This window comes from Macaca fascicularis, chromosome 10 (genome assembly GCF_037993035.2).
Source record: "Macaca fascicularis isolate 582-1 chromosome 10, T2T-MFA8v1.1".
NCBI classification, from domain to species: domain Eukaryota; kingdom Metazoa; phylum Chordata; class Mammalia; order Primates; family Cercopithecidae; genus Macaca; species Macaca fascicularis.
The window spans coordinates 114060021-114085940 of record NC_088384.1 but is presented as its reverse complement, the minus strand read 5'-3'; the positions used below and the strand labels follow the sequence as shown (position 1 = coordinate 114085940).

Genomic DNA, 25920 nt, shown 5'->3' with positions numbered 1-25920 from the left:
CCCAGTGGTCACGTGGAGGGACTTGGGCTTCTCTCACTCCCTCTTGCATCCAGTTTTCCTGTCTACAAAATGCAGGGCTGGGAATAGACAAGGCCATCTCTATGTGTCCTTCAGTTCATCGCTGTCTGACTCCAGCCCTGTTTCAACTGGGAAGTTGAAGAGAGTCACCAATCACCTGTCAGGTATTGGCCTGGAGTGTTTGTTCAAAGCTGGACTTCATTCACATCTGGGTTTCTCTTGGAAGATACTACAGTCCTTTTCCAAACTGTACCGTTGTATGAATTTCAAAAATATGGGTAGATAGAACTTGAATTTTCTGTGACTAAAAAACTAAAATCTTGTTGATTTTACTCAGCTCGTCTATCTCTTGAAGAATTCACAAATGATTTAAATGCCTTTAGTAAAGAGTACCCAAAGATATAAAACAAAGCCCCTAACACAAAGCCTTACCATTTAGAAATGTAGTAAACTCTATGGCAAAATATAGAAACAATGAGTTGTTAATTATATCAATAATGAATATTAGTACTTATTGTTCTCATTGTATGAATATTGTATTTTTCTTATTATTTGTATTTTGTCAATATACAGAGGACAGGGACATACAGTGAGTTTTCTGCGCAGCATTCTGGGCCAGTCCCTCCCAAGGTGCCTGGAACCTAGTAGGAGCTCCGTGGGTATTTGCTGAATGACTAGGTGTATTCTGACTCCTCTCCCAGTCCTGCAGAATGCTTGCTACAAACAAACTTGCATTGGGTACTAAGTGGGCCACTGGCAACCAGAAGTCCAAAAACACTCAACCTAGTCAGACTGAAATCAAAGGAGAATCTGATGGTCTTTCCCAATTTCCTCCTCACAACCAGGCAGAAGCATCACATACAAGGCAGACAGCACTCTCATTTTTGAAGCTAGGTGCCATAACTTGGGCATTAGTTTTCCCGATTTTACCATATGATAGGTGTGTTTTGTGTGCTCCATGAATGGATAGATGTATGGATGGATGGATAAATAAATAGATGGATTTTTGGGTTGCTGCATGGATGGGTGGTAGATGTATGGATGGGTGTATAAATAGATGCACGGATAGATGGATGCATAGGTAGATGAATGTGTGCATGCATGGGTGGTTGAATGTATGTATTTATGGATGGATGGATTGATGAATAGATGGATGGGAAGATGGACAGATGCATGGATGGATGGATGCATGGATAGATTGATGAGTGGGTGAATGGATGGGTAGGCAAACGGATAAATAGAATTACTGCAAGAACAACCTTTCTGTAAGAGGCATTTTCTGGAATTCGTTGACTTTCTCTAAGGCTCTTCAAATGTGATAGTGGTGAGCTACAGATAGAGAGAATGTGGTTTGCTAGATTCTAAGCAGCGTAGGATAGGAGATGAGGACTCAAACCAGAGGGCTGGGGCCAGTCAGTCTGCAAGTGGCATGCATTTTCATCAAATTGGTTGTCAAACTTGAGGTTATATCCCATACATCCACATGCTGATCTCTCCTGGAAAACTTTTAAGCTCTGACCTCACTGGGCCCACATTTCTACCTAGAAACAAGTGGCTAGAGCTGGATGAAGGATGTCTCCTCTGGGAGTCCGTGGGCTGCCCACTTCCCCTCTGTGGCCACCTCCTCCCTCCCTTGTTTTTTATTCACAACAGAATTAGCCCCCCATGGAGTGGTGGATTTGGGGTCAGAAGGCTCTGGATCCAAGTCTAATCCCATCATATTTCCTGTGTGTCCTTAGGTGAGTCATTTCCCCTCCTCCTTTGGGGCAAGTGGAAGAGAACAGGCAGCATTAGAATCAGATTTGCCAAAGTGTATTTCTCGTGCTGGTTACCTGCCCTTGCTTTGCCACATATTCTTCATCTGCAATGTGACAGCAATGACAATGGCATGCACTATGATTTTAAAGCATGTTGAGTTCTTTATATATAATAGCTTGCAGTCATCCATTGAGATTGGCAGACTTATATTCCTACTTTATTTTATTTTATTTTCTTGAGACGGAGTCTTGCTCTGTCACCCAGGCTGGAGTGCAATGGTGTGATCTCGGCTCCCTGCAACCTCCACCTCCCAGGTTCAAATGATTCTCCTGCCTCAGCCTCCCTGGTAGCTGGGATTACAGGTGCATGCCACCACGCCCAGCTAATTTTTGTATTTTCAGTAGAGACAGGGTTTCACCATGTTGGCCAGGCTGGTCTCAAATTCCTAACCTCAGGTGATCCACCCACCTCGGCCTCTTGAAGTACTGGGATTACAGGCCTAAGCCACCATGCCCAGCCTCTTATATCCCCACTTTAAAAGGAAACTCAGGCTTTCCAAACTCCCTTCTCACCTAGCTCGAAAACAGGCCAGGAAAACAGGCAGAGCCAGGATTCAGGTTGAGCCTCATGTGCAGAGAGTCCCTGTGCTGCTTCCTGCACGGAGCAGAAAGCAGAGATCAGAACGTCTGCCTTGGAGCAGCCCTGACAGTGCTTATGGTGCATTTGCTGACAAACCTTGGGACATGTTGCTTTGAACCCAGGGCCCTTGCTTTGTGGAACACTCCAATATAAAATCTCTGGAATGTGGTTCTTCCTCTCCAACTTCCACTCCAGTTGCTCTGCTGCTGGGCTGCCCCTTCCCACACAAAGGCCTGGGGAGTGCTCTGAACAGCTTGTCAGAGTGGAGGCCTGTGTCCCCAGCCTTGGGAGCCTCAGGGACTGGCCAGCATGTTGGATGCTGCCCAGCTTCAAAGCGCTTCCCAGCCAAATGTGTCCAGCTGACCATATTCCCAGGGGACAGTGTCTTTCCCACGACCATACAGGGTCCAGGAGCAGCCTTGGCCACCAGCCCCCATCTAACCCCCACTTCCCTCACCACAGTCCCTGATTTGTGACCTGCTCCTCAAGAGGCAGTGGGGATGTGGGTCAGAACCTGGACTTGGGACTCGGTGAGATCTGGGTTTGAATCCAACAACTCTTTGACTTCAGGCAAATGCTTCCCCGTTGGTCTGAACCTCATCTTCTCCATCTGTAAGTTGGGTGTTTGATAATGTCCCTCAGGGGATATCAACTAGGGTGCATTCAACAAGCCTGTCTGCCATGCCACCCTGAAACTGCCTCTCCTCCAGGAAAGCCCCCTAAATTCACAGAGCCTCCTCAAATGACTGGTTACCATGCCTTACAGACTGCAAAGTTACTGAACTGGTAAGCTCTCTTCTGGGCACAAAAACCAGAATGCAGCCACCTCATGTGACTGTCAGGGCCATAGTAACAGGAGAAACAGGACACAGAGCCTCTCTTAGCGGGGCTCTCTGCTGGTGAAGCAAACGTGAGTCACTTTAGAAAAAGCACCTGTGGCTTGAGGCAAAGCTCACGAAGACCAAGATCATCTCAGAGCAGAACGCAGTGCAGAAAGTGCAATGCACCTCAACTGCAGTCCTCACCTGGACGGGTTTGAAGGGAAGTAACAACAAATAGTCCCCAAATACCACTGGTGTTATAGAAAAAATCCGTACATGGTGGTGATGGCAGAGGTGGCCCGTCTGGAGCAGCTGCTGCCATGACGCAGACTGCAGTAGGGGAGGTGCGGCCAGGGCTGCACATTCCAAGGAGCCAGTGGGAGCTGGGGAGGGGTGGGGGCCCTGCCCTCCTGGGCGCGGCTGCAGCTGCCCAGCTGCAGCTGTGGACTCAGGCATCTCTGCATTTTCAGGGGATCAGGAAGTCCCTCTCCCCATAGGCTCAGAAATACCTGCTCCCACTGCCTGGCCTCTCCCTGCTCCCTGAGGAAAATTGAGGCTGAGCGCAGGTGCTGTTGTGACCCAGCTGGGTGTGCACATGCTTGAGGCAGTGCTGACATACCAGCCCCCTGCTGCCTTCAGCCCCCTCTGGACTTTGGGTGCCAAGGGGAGGCCAAGGGGGAGCTTGGGGGAGCTTAGGGGATCTCATTACAGGCCGGCATGCACCTCTCTGCATGAGATGCTTGGGCACCATGGGCGCTGTGGATGGCAGGTTGATGGTGGTGGAGGCAGACAGGCTTCTGGGTGGAAAAGGGTGGGTCCCCGGTGAAGACTTGGAGCTGGGCTGCCAGTTCTAGTGGACTGGAATGAGAACTTTTGGTGCTTTTCTCAGACTCACCCATGGCCACCCATGGACCAATTAGTATGCACTTCCTCCCTTCTGAAGCCCAGAAAATCCCAGACTCAGTCAGACTAGAAGAGATGTCAGGACGCCCTGCCTGTGGAGAGGAGCTAGCCACTGTGAGTCTCCTCTGATGAGAGCTGGACACTCCTCGGGAGACCCTGCCTGTGGAGAGGAGCTATCCACTGTAGGTCTCCTCTGTCTGAGCGGTTCTGCTGCTCAATAAAGCACCTCTTTGTCCTGCTCGCCCTCTACTTGTCCTCATACTTCATTCTTCCTGGATACAGGACAAGGACTTGGGACCTGCTGAATGGTGGGGCTGAAACAGCTGTTACACAAACAGGGCTGAAACATGCCCTTTGCTCACCATGTTGTGGGTGATGAGAAGGAGAGAAGACAGAAGGAGAGGAGAGCTGTGGCCCTTTGGGGATCCCAGACCTAGGAGCTCCCCAAGCCAGAGCTGTGACACCCTCTTTGAGGCTGTGCGGTTCCTGGCACCTCCAAGCTTCTGGGTGCCATCACGTTCCCCAGTGCCAGAAGTGGTAGCTGCTTGCAGTATGCCTGGTCTAGCCACAGCCTCACAATAAGCTGGTGCCTGTGCCAGAACCTGAGCTGCCTGTCCTGCAGCAGCTGGCGTGCCTAGCTGTGTGCAGTGGTTGGACGCCATGCTCACTCACTCACACACCCGTCACCACTCTGCCCTTGACTCACCCTTTGCAGGCGTGGGATCCAGATTGGTAGTGTGAACCGAGCACAGCCTGCCAGGGTGGGTGGGTGCCCAGCAGGCCCGAGCAAAACTCAGGCAAAGGCACCACTACTCACAGAGGTTTCCAGCTGGAAAAGTGATACGCCAAGGACAAGGATCCTGTGACAGTGGAGAAGTCCTAAAATTAAAAATAAACAAACAAACCAATAACTAGACAAATATATTACACAAGTTCCAGATCGGTTTACGATTTGGAAATGGAAGTCTCCAAATGACCAAAGAAAAGTTAGGCTCATCTGGAAACAGCAGGTCCTGGTCCTTACTACACTAAATGTTACTTTTCTGGGGCATTTTATGGGACCTCCACACCAAGTGGTCTTAAAACTAACGGCCATCAGCTTCTTTATTTGGTTTTACATTAGTGGGTGGGATAAAAGAATATTTCTCGAAATTCCTTGAGGATATCTTGCCCATCTGTTTTAAATCAACAGATAACATGCATAACAAACATAAAAGTGTGGGCTTTTGGGGACGAACTTTTCTTTGTCAACCTGTGCATTGGTCAGAGTTCTCCAGAAAAAAAAACAGAACCAGGATTGACTGCAAGCTGGAGAAGCAGGAAGGCCAGTGGAGTTGTTCCAGCTCCAACTTAAAGGCCTGAGAACAAAGGCTCCAATGCTGTAAATCCCAGTCTGAGTCCAAAGGCCAAAGCACCGGGATTCTAACGTCTGAGTGCGGGAGATGACGGACGTCCCAGCTCAAGCGAGACAGTGAACTTTCCCCTCCTCTACCTTTTGCTTTACTCCAGCCCTGGATGGATTGGATGCTGCCTACCTGCTTGGGAAAGAGCGAATCTTCTTTTCTCAGTCTACAGATTCAGATGCTCCTCTCCGAAACACCTTCCCAGACACACCCAGAAATCATGTCTTACCAGCTGTCTGGGTCTCCCTTAGCGTAGCCAAGTTGACACATAAAATTAACCAGTGCACATCTTCTGAGAATACTCTGAATGTTGTCAGTTCAAATGATATTTAAGAAAACTCACACCATGGCAAATCTGAAATGCCCTGAAATCCTAGCTCAGCTAGGAAAGAAACTCAACAGAGGTTTCCCCAAATTTAACAGCAATCCTAAAAATTACATTATATTGCTAGTAAAGAGTGGAGAATTTGAAAGAAACTCCTATAAACTATCAAAAATAAAAAGCAAATTTCCATCAACTCTGTTAGAGGATACTCTGAATTATCTCTAAATTCTTCTACGGGAAAGGATATTACAAAATTGTCAAATGAAGAGACAACGTGATATAACCAAAAGAAAAGCAGGGAAAAAGCATTACATAGTTGTAATTAAGAAAAATTGTCCTTTTCCCCACTACATTTTGTGATATTGTTAACTTTTAAATATTGCAAAACATGTAGTGATTTCCTCTCTTGGTCTAAATAAATATTTCAAATTAAAAAAAAATGTAGCCGTTACAGTCTGAAACTCCTCTAATCTCACCATCAAATTCATGAGTTTTCCCTCCACCATGGGAAGCATCAATTTTCTTATTCTTAAGAAAATCCCACTGATGGTGATGAACATGTTTTCCAGAATATTCCAGCCAATGCCACGTGGAGGGCTTGCTGGCATTCCTAATGTGACCTCAGGGGAACTGGACTTCCCCACCCCTGAAGCTGCCTCAAAGGAAGCCATAGGGTGGGGATTGGTCCTGGCCCCTACCTATCATTCTGCCTTGTGGCCGGAACAAAGGGCAGATGCCTCCCCACTGAAGGAAGTCACTGATGGGGCCCGCCACTCCAGGACCTCTCCAAAAGGGAGGTCCAGAACAACTTGGACTTTAAAAAGAAGGTTGAAACCATGTGAATAATTTCTGAGTGGTGTTTAATATTGCTCTGGGCAGGTAATTGTGATGATCAGCTTGATATGTCAACCCTTTGAGGCCACAGTCGTGTTATTCAATCAGTCCCTCACCTGAGCATTGCAGGCAGAGGTGTTAAGAGTTGTGGTTTAAGCCCATAATCACTGACTTCAAGTAAAGGAGGTTGTCCTGGATGGCCTGGCTGGGCCTGATCAGTGGAAAGGCCTTGGAGCAGGAAGAGGCTCCCTGAAGAAGAAGAGGAAATTCCTCCCATGACAGTGGCCTGGGGCCATGCCTGTGAGTCACAGCCGTTCTTGACAGCCTGCCCCATGGACTCGGGACTTGTCTGGCCAGTCCCCATGGTCACCTAAGCCAACTCCTTGCATAAATCCCTTAATAACTGCCTCCTACTGACTCTTTCCTCTGGTCAAACCCTGACTGATACAGTAATAAGGGGGCAATTTAAAAAATCTTTTCATCTGAAGTTTTCATCTTATCACAGCCCGGGCCTTTCCCCTGCAAGCTCTCACCTCATCACCCCAGAGTCTGCCTGTGCTGGCTCCTTGGCCTGGACATCTGCCACTGTGGGCTGGGTCTTCCCTTAGCCAGCCTAATGTGACCAGCTGCAGTATCACATTCCACCTGCTTGGAGGGGGCTCCCGCGATGGGTGGCTAAAGCAGCCCCTTCCCCGTGGTCACTCGGGCCATGCCTGCATGCTTCCTGCATGGCGTTTGCTTTGCTTGGCTTGGCTTGCTACTGTTTGTCAATGCATCTGCTTCCTGGTTACTGTCCATTGCCCACTCCTGCAGCATCTACATCCCTGGGGGCTTGTCTGTTCTGCTTCTGCATTGCCCAAGTTGCACACCCTGAAGTTTTGCTCAATACATGTTGTAGCATCCATGAATGACCTGAAGGCTGGACAGCCAGGGACTGGGGGGTCACGGCCTTTCCTGTCTCATTCCAATTCCTGCTTTTGCCCTGGATGACCTGGGTCTCAGGCAAAGAACTTCACCAAGATGTGACCTGTCCTCTAGCTCCAGAGGCTGCAGCTGGGATTTGGGATTCTGAGACTTCTTGGAGGGGACACATGGCTGGCTGGCTCCAGTGCCCAGGCTTGGGAGCTCCAGGATGGCCCTGCCCTGGCTGCTGAGCACCTAGTCTTCCTCCTGCTCCCACAGTTCCAATGGAAAGTTTCTGGTCTGCAGTGTGATGCCAGTGGCTCTGAAGCTGCATAATGTACACAGCCACAGGTTCTGAGGGGGACATTCTGCTTCATATTGTAACAATGGGCTGGACGTGGCAGGAGGGTGTCCAGCCCAGCCTGGGAGATATTCAATGCACTTGGACCTAGTTCTTGGCCATGGCTCAGGCTGGGCACACACTGAGTTCAGAGTCTGTAGAGAATTCAGGGCCAGGAGCCAACCCCTAGTTTAGGCCAGGCTAAGGTCAGGGATGTTTCTATTCCCTTACCCTGGAAGGGTCTTGAGAATTCCTTCCATCCTCACACCATGCCAACACCACACCTCCGCTAATAATAAACAAGACATGTGTGCACACACGTGACCCCATCTGGCCCATCAGAGCCTGTTTAGGGCAGTGCCATTCCCTTGGTATAGAAGAGGAAACTGAGGCCCAGAGGGATGGAAGGCCGTGCCTTGGGTGGGCAGAAAAGATGGGAACCCAGGTGTCCTGATTCTGCAGAGATGGGAAGGTTTTGTGAGTTGCAGGAGCGCAGAGCACTCCCCATTCCAAGGAGGGAGGGCAGTGATCCCCTCACTTTGTACATGGCGAGGGCTTTGTGGGAACACGCAGACAGCTCTATCCACGCCCGACCTTTGGAGGGCTCAAGGGGTTCATGCCTGAGAGGCAAAGGGGCCTGGGTTGAAGAGCTGAGGCTGCTTCTGAAAAGCTGAAGCTCCTCCAAGAGACGGTCAATGCTGCATGAATCCTGGGCAACTGAGCCCCTTAAAGAGAGGGGCTCCTCTCCAGGACAATGGCACACAGGGGCGCGGCCAGGTAGGAGAGACCCTGCTCATCCCCACAGAACCATCAGTCCATTGGGGGAGGCTCTGCTGCACCCCAGGCAGTGCAGGGCTGTCACACATGGGACTGATGGGGAGCGGCTGTCCACCTCATCTCCCTCCCAACCCTGCCTGGCTCCTGAGCCTGAGTGAGGAGGCTGTGTTGGGGTGATGGACAAAACCTGTGGGCAAAGAGAGGAGGTCCAGGCCACTTCCCTGCAAGTAGTCAGCTCACCACAAGCACCTGTCGGGCAGCAAATTGGGCTGAATCAAAGAGCAAGTTTTGATTCTTACCCAGGACTGAACTTTTCCATTGCTGGACTGAGGCTGTCTTTGACTCACACTGACCACAGGACTGTCTACTGCTAGAAATCGACCAGCAAAGTCATGGTCATCGCCTGAGTTCCCATCTGGTCAGGGACAAGGCTCTTTCCCAGTGGACAAGTTTAAAGGGCCAGTGGGTGACAAAAATCAGATTGGCTCCCTGAACACATGGGCTGACTCTCATGTGTCCAGTATGTTCACAACTCCACTGGCTGGGGGCTTGCCACAGTCACAGCTGGGCCATGTGTGACTTTCCTGCCTTCATTGATCAGGAGCCTCGCCCCATCCATGGGGCATCACAGGCCTTCAAAAAGATGCACTGAAGAGATGAAGAAATGTGATGGTCCCATAGGTCCTTAGTCATGGACTATCTTGAAGTGAGGGAGGCCCTCACTGTGGATCATGGAGCAGGGAGAAGAGCTGGACGTGAGGGTAGGAGAGGGGGTGGTGCCTCCTGCTGCTCTGGGTGCAGCCCCCTTCCTGGAATGCTTTGGCAGTGGAGGACGAGATGCTTCCAGCCTTGGAGAGTGGTATGGACCCCCAAAGGGGGTCGCGGGTGCCTATTGGAAGGTACCCCTTTCTCTGTTCCACTCTCCTTGCTGTCTCTGAAGTTGCTGCATGATAATTTATCTCGACCATTTCCTTCCTTCTCTTTTCCCCTCTCCCTTCCATATTTGCTGAGCACGTACTATGTGCCAGGCCTTGTGCTAGGGGCTGGGAAGTAGCCTGAGTGAATGTCTCTCCAGCGCCTCCTCTGGGCAGGCGCTACTCCAGATGTTAGGGTCCGAAGGTGAACCAGGCAGCCCTGGCTAGGAGGCGGCCATCAGAGCTGGTGCCAGGGTGGAGCCAGAGATCCATCCAGGCAGAAGAAGAGGCTTGAGGAAGGACAGACCATGGTGTGTCCCAGGGCCGGAAATTAGGCAGGTGTGAGCAGAACATGGTGAGCAAAAAGGTAAGTGGGAAGATTTGTGGTCAAATCATGGAGGGCTCTGTGAGAGGTGTTTTGACTGTCTTCTACTTGTGAGAAGCCACTGAGGGTTTTGATCAGGGAGTGATAACAGCAAGCAGGCCCATTCTCACACAGGGGTCTGTCTCAGAGCGGGCTTTCCACAGGAAGCCACCGAGCCACCCCTTTCATCAGCCTCGTCTGGGGCACCTCCTGTGGGGAGGATGCTGTCATCGTTTCCCTTTGGGGGTGGCCTCTGGAGGGGACCACCCGGCATGACCTCTCGTTGACCCATCTCTGCCCAAGTCCATGGTTGTTGGGTTCTCTGAATGGCCAAGAGATGAATTCATTGGCCACCTCCTGCAGGGCCACTGTCTGAGCGTGTCTGCTGCTTAATCAAGGGACAAGGACGCTGTGTTCCGGGCTGGGCTCGCCAACATCCTTGATGAGTAACTGGGACAATCAAGAAACGGGGAAGTGGTGACAATGCCACTATTGTGCTTTCACTCCAGAGCCCAGAGCGCCAGGTCTGCGTGGCAGGCTGGGCTGGCAGCCGCAGCTGCTGGCAAAATCCCCTTCAGCCTCATCAGTCACCCCGGTGGGAGGCCCAGGGGAAGGTCCAGCTGCCCCCAGGGGCTGCCACCTCCGCAGACCCACCAGGGGCTCACAAAGCAAACATCTCTTCTTGTCTAGACAACAAAGGTGGCTTTCTGCAGCAGACCCAGGCACATACGCACATTGGAGGGCATTCGGATTCGTTTGTTCATCTGTTCATTTATTCCTTGCTCACTCAGTATTCATCCAGTCCCTTTGAGAATTTCACCCAGAAGATGAAAATGAGCAGCCAGTGCTTAACAGGCAATCATGTTTTCCACGTCAGGCTGAGAGTTTTCAGATTCCATGATCATGTTTTATCCTCACAACAGCCTCATGCCATGGGTTCCGTTAACCTCGGCTGCCCAGGACCGGGTGGCTGAATCCAAACGCCTCTTGACTTCTCTGGATAGTGTGGCCTTGGGCCGACTCCTTCACCTCTGTGACACATGATACAGTGGGAGATTTTAGAAACCTCTTTCTGTTTTAACTTACACAGATCTAGAGACAAAACTGTGAAAGTATACCTAGAGAAGCTCTGTATAATTTAATTAATACATTTGATCCTACAGATGGGTGAAGATGAGACCACCCAGATGGGTGATACTACCTAGATTTTCATCAACAGTAAAAGGATAAATAAATTATGGGATTTTTTCATCCACCAGAACACAATGCAACTACTCAAGAAAGTTAACACACATAGCCACGTCCAGCAACGTGGGGGAATCTCGCCTGCGTAGGGTAGATCGAAAGCATCAGACACAAAAGCATTTGTATTTTAGGGTTCTGTTTACAAAAAGTTCAAAAACAGGCAAAACTAATCTATGCTGTTAGAATTCATGATAATAGTCATCCCTGGATGGGGTATAGAGAATTTCTAGAAGGGGCACCAATGGGATTTCTGAGGAGATGGTGACGTTTTATTCCTACATCTAGGCACCAGTTATAAGGGTATGTTTATTGCACAGAAATCCATTGGGCTGACATTTATGATTTGAGGAAAGTTTTGTAACTATGTTAATCTTTGATAAGACGTATGCTAAAAATCTAAGGTTTATAAATAAAACACAACAAACCAAACTAAAAAATTGTGCCCTAAACAACTATTGGACCAAAAAGAAAAACCATAAAAGACCTGGAAAATACTATTCTTCCAAGAATTTGTCCTATGTAATTAATCATGGGCATTTGCAGACATGCATCAGAGACTTTTTATTGCAGAATGATTCAGAGTAAGAAATTGAGTATTACCCAAGTGTTTAACAAAGGAGATTGGATGTATATCGTAGCACAACCAGACAATAGAATATTATACAATTATTAAAATTATATTGTAGAGAAAAATATTTGATGATGTAGAAACGTTTGTAAAGTATTATTAAATGGTTATGATCATTTTTATAAAAAAATGCTTGTGTCCTTTTTATTGTACAAGGAAAAATAACTGAATAGAAACACACGAAAATATTAGCAGCCATTATCTCTGATAATGGAATTGAAGGTTATGAGATGATTTTGTATTCTTTTTTACATTTTCCAAATGCTCATCTGTGAATATGTATTACTATTGTATTCTTCAAAAAGTTTATTTAAAACAGGATAACTATATTATTACTCTAGCATTTAGCATGTGCCCAGTACCGAATAAATTTCTTGTTGACATTTCTTGAATGAGCAAGTGGCTGGTCTCTAGGGTAAAAACTAGAATGCTGAGAAGGAAGATAGAAGTGACTGAGATATTTACCATGCCTGACTGGATGAGGAACATTTTCATGGAGGATGTGGGGAGGCAGAATAGTGGCCTAATAAATGTAAAAGGAGGGAAGGATGGGTGGGAAGGTAGAGATGGTGAAAAATCACTTTCCAGGTTTAGGCACCAGATTGAACAGAGCAGAGCAGAGGTTTTTACAGAAGTGATTTCTGATACCAAGAGACCCAGTACCACCCTTTCCATCTTTTGAGCCTCCTGGTATATTAAAACAATAAAGAAATACCAAAGCAGGGTTGCAAAATTGCAGCATATTTCATGTGGTCACATTTAATAAATAATAACTTCCACACAAACTGAGATAATGCCAGCTTGAAGAGGTTTATGAGAGTCAATTGTTAAATATTTAGGAAACTTTTGTGTTAGTTCTTAAACCATCAATGGCCTGCAATCAGCCATAGTGACAGTATTTACACCATGGTAATTGGCAAACATCACAAACAAGGGGGATCACCCCTTTCTTGACTGTGAAGAAGAGTTGGTTTACCAGCACACCCCTGGATATAATTTGCACTGCCCACAAGATAATTGCAGCACTCAAAAAAAAAAAAAAAATGAATTCTTAGCAAATACTGGTGTGGGATGGAGTTTAAAGATGTTCATACTATACACACGTTCTTCTTCCAGTCCTGCCAGGGTGGCTGTGTGACTGTGTGCAAAGCTTCGAGTGGAGATGCTTTCCAGTGTACTCTGGGGCTTTTTGGGCATGGAGGCTTGGGCCAAGTGGCCATTTTGCACGTCATACCTCCCACTTACCATGGCCTCTGCAGGTGGGAAACTCCCCTCCACCAGCCCCTGTTATCCAAAGCCTCCTGGCATTTCTTCCTACACCAAGCCTGTCTGCCAGTCAATTCCTGTGATTGATCTGTCCTAGCTGAGATTTTTAAGGGTGGGGTTGGGGGTGGGGGAAGACCATGGCTTTCCATGCACCACAGCCGTTCACCCGAGCCCCTCAACTTCTCTGGTTCATGAAATCATTCAGGGCAAATGGTGCCTCTCTGTGCTGTGGGTGAATGCACCCAATTAGTCACTTGGGAAAGGTAAACCACAGGAGAAGTCATCAATCATTCTTCAAACAGTAACTTCCTTTTATGTTGCATCAAAAGAGGTTATGTTAGCTGTGCAATTGTCTACAGATGAGGAAGGAACTTGCGGAGAGAAAGGAGTTTCTCTCCTCCCTCTCCTCTGCTTCCTCCTTCCCCTCTCCTCTTTCTCCTCTCTCTTTCTTCCCCTTTAGCAAACTGCATGTGTACCCTGTCCTGTGTGGGGCTGGACCTGCAGGGGTGAGCAGCCTCTTCTCAGCCCCATGAGCGACACTAACATTTATAGTCACAAGGGCCGGTTATCTCACCACGAGGACCCTGTCTGCTTTGCAGTCAGGATGAACGGCAGGGTCTTCCCTTGGCCTAGAACATTATTCTTCCACCCCCATGCCCTGATCTCGGCTGTCATCTGAGCAATTCTCACTGTTTCGAAGCAATTCTCACTCTTCCTTCAGAGAAAGGGTCCCTGAAAGACACCCCCCTCCAACACAGTCATTTCTATACCTTGTAAGTTCAGCAATGATATTCCAAAATTATTCATTGAGCACTTCTTCCGTGCCAGGGCCACATGAGACGTAAGAAATCATCTTTGTGGGCGGGCACAGTGGCTCACCCCTGTAATCCCAGCACTTTGGGAGGCCCAGGCGGGTGGATCACTTGAGGCCAGGAGTTCAAGACCAGCCTGGCCAACATGGGAAACCCAGTCTCTACTAAAAAAAAAAAATTAGCCAGGTGTGGTGGCACATACCTGAAGTCCCAGCTACTTGGGAGGCTGAGGCATGAGAATCGCTTGAACCTGGGAGGCGGAGGTTGCAGTGAGCCGAGTGTGCCACTGCACTCCAGCCTAGGCAACAGAGTGAACTGCCTCAAAAAAAAAAAAAAAAAAAAAAAGAAAGAAAAAAAAGGAAAGAAATAATTTTGTTTTCCTGCAGTTCTTACCCCTAAGGAGCTTTTAATTACTTCCAGCACCTCTAAGAGCCTCTCTTGGTATATTCAGAGCTTCTTGCTTACAGAGTAGGAGTGTGGTTTTTATTGAGTGCCTACTATGTTCTTTTCCTATTATTCACTGAATACTTATTCACTGACAGCCATTGCTGACAACCTCTGTTTCTGTTGAAAAGTTGTGGATTTTCCCCAACAGGGAGTCTGAGACTTCTCTCTTCCCTCCACCTTCCTCCTTCAGCTCAGCTCCATCTTCCCACAGAGCTGCATTTTTCAACTCGATTAAAAGATGCCATTTTCACCTTTGATCAAGGCTTAAAAATACAATTGAGATGTCTGGTGGCAGCAATCAATATTGTAATAAAATTACACCTAATTTACTCAGTACTTCAGGTGCAGCAGGGGTCATTTATCTGAGTGGGGCTTTTTAAAGTTTCAAAATAAGGAAGACGTATTTTGCTCATGAAATTTTTATGCTCAGCCTTCACTAACTCAGCCATTAATTGCCAAGACCTCCAAGCTCTGACCCACTTAGGAAATCGATGCAAGAGAATGTGAGTTTCTCAGACATTCCCAAATTTTCTAGTCATGAGACCAGAGCACGGGTGGCAGGCAAGGTGGCCCCAAATGCCTGATAGTTTATCTGGACTACATTGGGATGAAAATTACTCTGATTTCCATGGTAACCCCTATGATTGTTTAAAAAGGGGAAAAGAACGCTTACGGGGAGAACTGGAACAGGAAGACGAGTGGTTTCCCAGCTAAGCAAACACCAGTCCCAGAATGGAAAAGATCCAACCTTCATGCTACAAAAAGCTGCTGCTGAGACACGTGGCCCAAATCCATTTTCCACCAGTGGTATTTATGATCCCGGCAGGTCAGCTGGGGGCTTTCATTTCTGTCGCATAATTAATACAACCGCAGCAGGTTGCCTGCTCCGAATGGCAGAACATAGAGAGTGGGAGGCCCATCTTGAAGGACCCAGCTCCAGAAAGTTCCTGCCCAGTGGGCATCCTGGGAAGGAAATGGCCATTTTCCTCCTGGAGACAGGTTGTCCACCCCACAGTCTTTCAAGCAGCGCCACCCACTTAGTGGCTCTTGTTTTCTTCTCTGTCATCATCCACCCACTTCCACCCCCAGCAAGTGTTGTTAATTTGACTGCATGGCAGTGAGCTTGGGGTGGCTAAACATGTGATGCTGTGATCTCTGGCCTAGGTTGCAATCTGTGCCCTGCTGCCTCTAGCTGTGTGGTCTTGGGAGATGTTAACGAACCTCTCTGTTCCTTTGGTTCTTTGTCTATAAAATGGTGATGGTGATGGTAACCAACACCTGGGTTTAATCCAGAATTAAATATGAAAATCTGAATCAGGCCATTACAGCAAGGTGCTGGGCAGGGGGTGGGGATGTAAAATGCAACCTTCACTATTATTGAGGCATATCTCAACCCCACTCTCCTCCCTTCCCCCCGTTACTGCCTGGATTCCAGCTGCCATCCTGCTCCAGGGTCCTGGCTTTGCAGGCGGCTCCCGCTTCCTCCCCTGCCCCACAACCAATCCTGCCTATTTCAGCCAGAGCTTTTACACATTGTTTTAGTTTCCAAGACTGCATAAAAAAAGTCCACAAACTGTGTGGCTGAAAACAACGGACATTTGTCCTCTCACGGTTCTGGAGGCCAGAGTCTGAGATGAAGGTGTGGGCAGGGCCAAGTCCCCTTCCGAGGCTCTTGGGACAGATGCTTTCTGGCCTCTTGTGGCTGCTGGCTTGTTCTGGCGGCTGCATCACCCCAACCGCTGCCGCCATCGTCACAAGGCCTCCCTTCTCTGTGTGTCTCTCCTCTTTTGTCTCTTATAAGGACACTTGCCATTGGACTCCGAGCCCACCTTGAAGCTCAGAATGATGTCATCTTGAGATCCTTAATTTAATCCCATCTGCAAAGACCCTGCTTTCAGGTAAGGTCACAATCACAGGTGCTGGAGGGTGGGACATGGACGTCTCTTTGGAAGGACACGGCTTAACCCGCTGCAAGGATGTGCATTGCGTTTCTCACCCTTCGGGGGCTTCTTTTGCCCTTGGCCTGGAAGGCCCCTCGGCACCTCGCCTGCCCTGTGTCCTGCCTCAGTGACCTCCTGTTACTTCTCCAAATGCATCACCCTCTGCTCACTTTGGGAGCCTTGCACTGGCTGGCCCTTGGGAACAGCCTCCCTGCCTCTGCTGAGCTCATTCTTGTTCCTCCTTCAAATGCCACCTCCTCAGGGGCCCCAGCCCTTCTCTCCAAGTGGGTCCCAAACAGCCCCTCTCTACATTGGCGCCCAGCCCTGCTCCTCCCTCTCATCTCCACCTGCTCACGGCCTTCAGCACATACTCACTCTGGTAAGTGTCCTTAACTCCTAATGTGTCTGTCTCAGCTCAGGACGCCGTGGGAGCAGGCCCCCTCCGCCTGTTTCATGTTCTCAGCACTGAGTTCAGAGCCTGGCACACAGTAGGGACTCAATGAAGATTTTTGACTACATAAAAGTATTTCAGAAACACCACAGCATCAGCGAGCCCAGTTACCTGCACAGTGACAGTAGAGAGGAAAGGGAGCCCGGGGTCTGGGAAGCGGGTCTGTTTAGACGCACCCAGAGCCAGGCCCGAAACCCTCGTCCTTGGCTCGCCTGGCACACGAGGTTGATCCAGTGGTGGGGGCAGTGCTTCCTGGTGGGGGTGTGTCTGGCTTGGCGAGAGGCTCAGTCCCTAGCTTGGGACTCTGCATTCTGACCATGGACTGGGGGCCATGCTGTGGCCACAATTTAAGAGAAAAGGAGGGAGTCGCCAGGGGATTCTGGGCTTCCCACAGGAGGAGAAGCTCAGCCAGTTGGGAGAAGGTCAAGGGACCCAAGGAGAGACCGATGGAATTCCGCGGCAGCCCGCTGCCCCTGATGTGAGGATATCCACCCGAAGCAGGCAAGCCAGGAACACAGATGGCGGAGAGATGGCTGAAGGCCACAGGCTCCCAGGTAGGGGAGGGGAGGAAGGAAACTGTCGGCTGTGCCCACCACCACCTTCTTCTCAATGTGCTGCTCCACCCTGCGGCCATTGGGGGCACAACTGGGGCAGCTGGATTTCCAGTAGATTTGCCTTCAGCTGGATTTCCAGTAGAACTGCCTTCAGCCGTGCAAGCTCCATTTGCGCCCCCCACCCGCCCCGGCCCACGTCCGCAGTCCTGCCTAGCCTTGAAGAATGAACTGAAAAGGCTGGGGTTGGGTTGCTCCCTGCCAGGTGCTGCCACGGCTGCTGTCCAGGTGCGAACTTGGTTATCTCACAACAGCTCTGAGGCTAGTTAGGCACCACCAGCACCCCCAGTTTGTAGATGAGGAAACTGAGGCACAGAGAGGGAAAGGTCATGTCCAAGATCATGGGGCTGGTCAAAGTAGATCTGGGCAGTTGACTGCAGCTGTTCTGGGGAGCCCGTGCAGCACAGGATGGAGTCTGGACCAACCCCCTTGCCACTCGCTCCAGGCTGGCGGTCCAGCTGCTACAGTTTCCCAAGCGAGTGGAAAGCTGGTCTGGGTTCCACACCAGGATGGGACGCACCTCACAAAGTCCCACAGTCTCCTGCCCTGTGGTCATTGCTGGCTTCGTTTTCTTATTCTTTGATGAGTCCCCTTGTGAGGAGCAGGCACGGCGTGTGACCTGACAAGGCAATGCCTGGCCACCGATGCTGCTAAAATTGTTAATAATAGTCACAGGAAAAAAAGTGGCCCACAGAGGCCGGGCCAGGTTAAGCCCTGCAGGTCAGGACAGGGTACAGATTCTGCCCTAACTGTGCTGAGAACTCAGTGAAGGTTTGAAGCAAGGAGCAAAACAATCTGCTTTCTCCCTGGCTTAAGGCTGCAAGATTTAGCAAATAAAAATACAAGGTGCCCAGTTAAATTTGAGTTTCAAATAAATAACTTTTTAGCATAAGTGTATAATGAATATTGCATGGGAAATACCTATGCTAAAAAGTATTCACTGTTGATCCAAAATTCACAATTAACTGGGTGCCCTGTATTTCATCCGGCAGTCCCATCCTGGCTGTTGCGTGGAGAATGGGTCAGAGCAGCGCCAGGTCAGAGGAGGGCCAGGACACTACAAAGAGGCTGGGATATGGCCCAGGGGACCAGTGACAGTGGCTCAGATGAGGTGGTGGCAGTGCAGATAGAGAGAAGTGGACAGATGGGAGATACATTTTAGTAACAGCTCACATTTTGAGTGCTTGATGTATATTACCTCATTTACTCTTTGTAATAACCCTCTAAGATTGGTACAGATACTGTACCCAACACACAGATGAGGCACAGAGTAGTTAAGTAATTTGCTAATTTATGGGAGGACCAGGATCAACACAGGTCCCAAGCATCCATTCCTGAGCCTTCTAAGATACAGTTCACCTGGACTGAGTCTCACCGAATCCTAGTACTCAAACTGCCACCGCTGTTCAAAGACCTCAGCTGGGTGGAGAAGGATGTGTGAAGAGACTGGAGCTGTGAGATGGGTGAGGGGCCCTTATGTAGAAACCAAGGCATGCCCCAAGACAGAGGCAGTGGGATTGTGGAGGCACCGCTCCATGTTAGAGAGATTTGGGGGAACTGACAGTGTAACAGGGAAGCAGCAAAAGAACGAACACAACCAACTCCATGTTTGCTTAATGGGCCTTTACCCACTTCTGCACGGAGGCTGGGATAATTAGAGCACTGAGATAATATGCAAAAACAGCAATCATGGAGTTTTAAAAACGAACTCTGGGATTCAAGGGAAAGTATGTAAACAACTAACTACGTTTATAAAAATAGATTTATAGGAGCATTGTGACCTGACCAAGCACAAGGAAGTCCCCAATCTCCTTGGACCCGCACTGGTGACAATGTCTGTGGTCATCTGTTACATCTCGACCCCAATCCCCTCCTCTTCCCCTGTCCTGAACATAAAAAGAGCCTAAAATTTGTATGGACTTAACTCAAGGAGGTATTAGTACTTCAGGAGGCTAGTTCATCATCTCAGTTGGCTGGCTCTCCCAGTAAACCTGCTTTTCTTTCCACTAACTCTCATTTCTTGAGTTTTGGCTTTTGAGCTGCAAGCAGCAGAACCTGGGTTCAGAAACAACAGAGAGTGTCCTCCAGAACTCAGTAGAGGCACATGGGCACTGCGGCCTGTGCCATATCCACTCCTCTTTCTTCTAGTTAAAAACGCCCCTGTTTCCATAGGGAACTGCCTCTCCCTTCACTCTGTCTACATGTTTTGGGAAGCAGCTCTACCCCAGGCTTCAGGGGTGCCCATGTGGCCAGGCTTGGCTGTCAGCCTTCCCATCGCTCTGCCTGGTGGGTGGTTTGCATGACCTGGCCTAGCATCTGTCCCACGGGAGTGAGTGCTGACGTCGGCAGTCAGTGGGGAGAGAGGATCTCTCCAGCGGAGCGGCCGGAGCGGTGAGCGGGGGCCCGCAGCTCCTCTCCTGAGGCGCAATTGCTGCTTCATCCCCAGGAAGCAGCCTGGCTCCTCCATTCCGAAATATCACCAAGCAAAGTAGGGTTTTGTTTGATCTCTGTAGAGTCAAAGACCCATGGAAATGTGTTTTCCTTTTTCTTTTCAAACGAGAGCAGTCTGACCTCCAATGCCAAATTCAGGCCTTTGCTTTCGCCAATAAAAAGAGTCTAAGAAATTTTGAAAGTAAAGTTTAGAGTAGATAGTAATTCAAAAGCTCAGTGTAGGGCAGGACTACAGAGCAAAGTCCTCAGGCATCCCCTGCATGCCAGCCATGGTTATGAGTAGTGGGTCACTTTCTGCACACACATCAGGGTCCTGCCCTGACCCTGGGGCCTTTAGAAGACCCCTGTCCTCACCAGTGAAAGCTCCAGGACTCCTGATAAACTGGTTCTTGTTTCTCTTTTAACCAAGAGCTAACCTAGACTGCCATTTGCAGTCAGTAGACAGGTCTAAGCTCTCGGTGGGAGGACCAGTTCCATCATTTTTGCATCCCTTTAGCAAGCGTATTAGTCTGCCTGGGCTGCCATAACAAAATACTACAGACTAAGTGGCTTCAACAATAGTAATGTGTTTTCCCACAGTCTTGGAGGCTGGAAGTCTAAGATTAAGAGGTCACTAGGTTTGACGTCTTCAGAGGCCCCTCTCCTGGGCTTGCAGACAGCCATTCCTCACTGTGTCCTCACATGGCCTCTCTGTGTATCCTTCCCTGTCTCCTCTTCCTCTTCTTCCAAGGATGCCAGTCACACTGGATTAGGGTCCACCCTTATGAAATGACTTGACTTTAATCATCTCTTTAAATGCCCTACCTCCAAATACAGTCACCTTCTAAGACAGGGGTTAGGACTTCAACATACAAATTCCGAGGGGACAGAATCCAGCCCATAACAGTGAGTGCCAATGACGTGTAGGTCCTAGAGCTTAATGGACATAGCAGGAGTGGCTGGGGTGCACAGGACAAAAAGGCAACAGCCCCTGTCTGCTGAGAGCTCTCATTCTAGAAACTTCTTGAAGAAGCATATCATATTGTCATTACTGAGTTCCTCTGACAGATTCCTTTGAGGCTGGGTGTGCTGTGAGGCCTGGAAATTTACCAGAAAGAGAGAAATTCATAACCTGAATTGTGGAGTGGGGTCTCCTGGGGAGCACAAGCATACATTGATGGGAGACAGCAGTTTGGATGGGTACCTCTGCTCTGAGAACTCTCTTCCTTATACTCACAAGGGAGGCCCCACGAGCCACAATTGTACCACGACCTCACCCCTCCTTGGCCACAGCTGATTGGACCAGAGCTGTGCCCCGATCCAAATCAAGTTCTTCCTCAGAAGAATTTAGACCTGGGAGGCACACAGATTCTCAATGGGCTCTGTTGGGGGCTTGAAATCGGGAAGTCTCCCAAACCCAGTGCACAGGGGCGGCAGGGCCAAGGAGGGGAGTCTCCAGAGAGAGAGAGAATGAGGCTGGCTTGGGAAGGGTGGCAGAGATGAGGGGCACCAGACAACCAATGTCCCTGCTGTGATAAGAACTACCTGCAGGTGCTTGTTACAAACACAAATCTGCCCCTTCTCTAGGCGACATGTGGCCATGTATCCCCTCCCCAGTGTTCCTGTCCCTCTCTGGTGTCATCTGGTGGCAGGCAGCTCGCCAGGTGGCATGGTGGACAGATAGCCAGGAATTGGCACTTCGGTCCCTTTCCTACAGACACACACAGACTCCAGGGGTCCTTCTGTTGGAGCTCCCGGGGTGTTGCAGTGGCCGTAGGAATAAGCCCAGTAGAGAAGGAAGAGAGGAAACAGCCTTCATCCTCCTCAACTCCTGTTGCCCCTCCTCTTATATTTCTCCCTTTAAGACCACGAAACCTCAAGCCAGATCAGCCTTTCCTGTTCAGGCAGCTTCCCAGGCATCTCTCAGTAGGTCCTAGGAACATGTCGGGCCTGCTCAGAGCACTCACCCATGCCATCCCTCTGCTTGGTGTGTCTTTCCCTGCTAGACACTAGACGGTGAGCACCTGTGGGTTCAGAGCAAGGTGACCTGTTTGCAGCTGTGTCTCCAAGCACCAGAAACTGCCTGGGCACCCTGTGGACTTATTAAAGAAAGGACAGGAACTCCCGGGAGTGACATTATTCCTTTCATACTCGTGACAGCTTAATTTCTCTTAAGTGGAACAGGCTCCAGGCACCGTGAGTCCTACATGAAATCCTCTTCCTGTTGCTCCCAGGAACTCACAGCCCCGCCGACTGGTCCTTGGGAAGGATCTTTCCTGAACCCACGATCCCGTTGTGGGCGGGGCCTTGTCTTCAGCTGCTCTGATTTGACCCTCGGACACTTTCTTCAAGGGGTGTCCCAGAGAAGTTCACAAGGAATGGTACAGCCATCTGTCTATCTAGCTGACTATATGTTACTAGTCAAGATCTAGGGTTGGGTACAGTGGCTCATGTCTGTAACCCCAGCACTTTGGGAGGCTGAGGTGGGAGGATCCCTTAAGCTGACCAGCCTGGATAACATAGGAAGACTCTATCTGTGTAATTTTTTTTTTTAATTCGCCAAGCATGGTGGTCCCTGCCTGTGGTCTCCACTACACAGGAGGCTGAGATGGGAGAATTGCTTGAGCCCAGGAGGTTGAGGCTGCAGTGACCCATGATTGTACCACTGCACTCCAGCCTGGGCAACAGAATGAGACCCTGCCTCCAAAAAAGAAAAAAGAAAAAAAGGATTTGGATATCACATCTAATTTCTCTACCTGCAACTTAGAGACTGCTGAGCCAGTGGGTCTCCTGTAATTAAGATCAGGGCAGGGAAGTGACCACAGCCATAAACCCCAGCGCCTCTCTCTCTCTTGAACACAGGCTGATGAGGTGGATGAGGGGTTTGAGTCCCCTGTGTTGGAACACCTCTTCCACTTTTCCTTGCTGCTTGTATCTGTGATTACTGGTGTGTGTTGGGAGACAAACCTCCTCTCATTAATTCATTCATTCACACACTTGCATTAGATAAAACCGAGTCCCCTTGGCACCCTATCTCAGAACTGGGTCATAGTCAAAGAAACAATCAGCTGAGGGTCAAAATAGTTGAACAGGAACTAATCTTTGCTGAAGTTTCTCAAAAACACTCAAGGAGCTTCATTTCTCTTGTGCATCGAAGCTCCTCCCATCCTCTGTCCCAGGGTTCTCAGCCCTGGCCTCATAGCACAGGATCACCTGGGAAGTTCCAGGCCCCACCCGGACAGATGAGGTGGGAGTCTCCAGGGTAGGGCCCAGGGGGCTTGTTTGGGAACCCTTGCATCTGGTTGATTCCAGCGCCCAGCCAGGTGTGAGCACCTCCTTAACCCGCCCAGCCCATCTGTTATCCTGAACCCCCAACCCTTGTGTTTGTCTTCATTCCCTTTCACTTCTATTTCTCTCCACCTCCCGCTTGCTCATTATCCTATTTTTAGGACGAGAGCCAGAAACGAGATGGCAAAGTCAGAGTTCTTGACAGGTAGAAGGAAGAGCAGAAGATACAGATTTGCCTGTTCATTTTGGGGGGCACACATTATTCAACTGACATTCTGTCAGGCTCATTACATGCCAGGCACTGTGGGGTCTGGAGAACCAAAGGAATTGAAGGAAAAGGGAAGGGAAAGGGCTTGTGGTTTAAGACAAGGAAGTAAAAGGCAGTTATGGCAAAAGTAATACAGAACATAAAAATGATGACCAATACTATTAATACCTGAGGAGCAGCCATGTGCTGGCCTCTGTTCTAACTCAGTGACAAATCTCACAAGAAAGTGGAACTAGGTAGAGAGACTGATGTTAATTTTATAGGTGATGAAACCAAAGAACAGATAGGTTACTCATGTTCAAGGTCACACAACTGGCAAGAGTTGACATTCCAATCAGGGACATGTGAGTTCCAGAGTCTAGCCCTTACGCATGGTGCTACCCTCAATAAAAGCTGTGGGCCAGCAAAGATGGGCTATGAACCAGCCTGAGAAGGCACACTAGGGCACCAGGGGAGGCTTCCTGGAGGAGGTGGTGCCTGAGCTGAGTCTTGAGGAGTTGGATGTTCCATAAAGCTTCCTGCGTGCTTGTCACCTCTATCTTCTAGGATTTCCCTGGATGAGGCAGGGCACTCGAGGCAAGGGAAAGGAAGGTGGACACGTGACACACAGTGATGTTCCTTGGCTGACTTGAACAAGGGAAGGTGACATAACAAACTAAATTAACAACAATGAAAAAGGGAAATTTGCTGGCACATACAACTTCAAAGTTGGGAAGTTTGGTGGCCTTCAGGCACAGTTGTACCTAGGGCCTTACTGGCCAACAGTAGGACTTATTTTCCTCCTGACATCTCTTGGCTCTCCTTTCTGCTAGTTGGCTTCACGATCAGGGAGGCTGAGTTCCAAGTGACAGCAGGGGTGGTCTCCAGCAGCCTTGAGCTTCCATGACCTTCACAGCTAAGAAGCCTAGAGAAAAAGATCACAATCATTTCTTACACAGAAGCCATTTTATTCCTCCACAGGACACTGAATGGCCCTGCTTAGGTCATGTGACTGCTCCTTGGCCTATCTTGCTGTCCCAGGGCAGGGACTACTCTGATTGGCCAGCCTGAGTCACATGCCCAGCCCTGCAAAGGAGTCAGGTCCAAGTGCTTGCAGACACATCCAGGTGGTGAAGGGTTTCCATAAGAGGAAAAGACAGCAGGGATGCAAACTGAGGGAGTTCCCAGAGCCCAGGGCCTCCAGGAGGCAGCGGTTCCCTTCTGCTGTAGTGCAGGCACCCACCTGGATGTGGAAATGCTCCTCTGTCCTCCACCTCCTAAAGGGGCCAGGTGCCTGCCTGCCCGGCCCACTCCTCATGCCCTCTCCAGCCTCAGCCTGGGGTGTCCAGCGTGGGTGCAGTCAGGAGAAGGAACGGGAAAAAGGACACAGACAGACCATACGTTTACACATATTTAAAACCAAACACAAAAAATATCTGATTGACTCTAGAAAATCACTGGAACTGCTAGAAAAAGAAGGCGGCAGGGTGATGGGACCCTTGAAAATGAAATGGAATTAATTGACTGTGGAACTGAGCACCATGAAATTAAAAAATAATTTAATCTGAAGCTCATGTGCTGTGGTTGAGCTTTCTACTTAGCATGGGAGGAATGTCTGATATGTGGGACCTCCACTGAACAGAGGATGTGGCGGGAGGGGGACAGGCTGGACCCTCGTGGCTCAGTCAGGTTCCTGGGAGCTCAGTGATGGGTTGGGTTGGGAACTGATTGGCCCCATCCCCGTGGAGACAGACCTGCTAGGACAAGTGAGGTCAGGATAAGTACAGGTTCAGGTAAGTAGCCCCTGAACCAGCACCCAGAGCTCCTGGCAACCTGAATGACCCCAGGGAAATCTTGTCCCCTCTGAGCCTCAGCCTTAGGTCATTTTGTAAATAAAGAGGTTGAGTAAAGGCAGTGTCGGCCAATGTGTGGCCTACATATCATTGGCAAGATGATCTTAGGTGGCACACAAGGAATTTTCTTTTATACTTTAGGTTCTGGGGTACATGTGCAGAATATGCAGATTTGTTACATAGGTATACACGTGCCATGGTGGTTTTTGCTGCACCCATCAACCCGTCATCTACACTAGGTATTTCTCCTAATGTTATCCCTCCCCCACCCCCCACCCCCTTGACAGGTCCCGGTTTGTGATGCTCCCCTGCCCTGTGTCCCTGTGTTCTCATTGAACTCCCACTTATGAGTGAGCACGTGTGGTGTTTGGTTTTCAGTTCTTGTGTTAGTTAGATGGATTTTTAAAAAATTAATAATGATGTGTTTATCTTTACAGCTACCTTCTGTTTTTGATTTTCCCAACCACAACTGTGATATAAGGTTTTTTTTTAAAAATCAATTTGCTTTTGTGAAAATCGTGAGTCAATTTGAAGAATAATTCTAAGTAAATTATAGTGTCGTGGGCAAAAGTCATGAAGGTGGTCCCTGCGTGACTGGCGTTTGGAAAATACCAGCTAGGTGTACTGGAATTTGGAGCAGGGAAAGGGCCAGAACCTTGGTGTTGGGCCAGCCAGTCCAGGGTCTTGGTCTAGTGTCCTTGGT

General features: G+C 49.2%; 1 long non-coding RNA gene across 1 annotated transcript; it reads right to left on the bottom strand.

Annotated features, from left to right (window-relative positions):
* Positions 1 to 23622: 23622 nt before the first annotated feature.
* On the bottom strand, positions 23623 to 24346 carry LOC135965378 (uncharacterized). Its single transcript, XR_010578256.1, has 2 exons — positions 24129 to 24346; positions 23623 to 24012 (listed from the first exon to the last, which is right to left on the bottom strand). It is a non-coding gene; the product is annotated as an uncharacterized lncRNA (long non-coding RNA).
* Positions 24347 to 25920: the final 1574 nt, after the last annotated feature.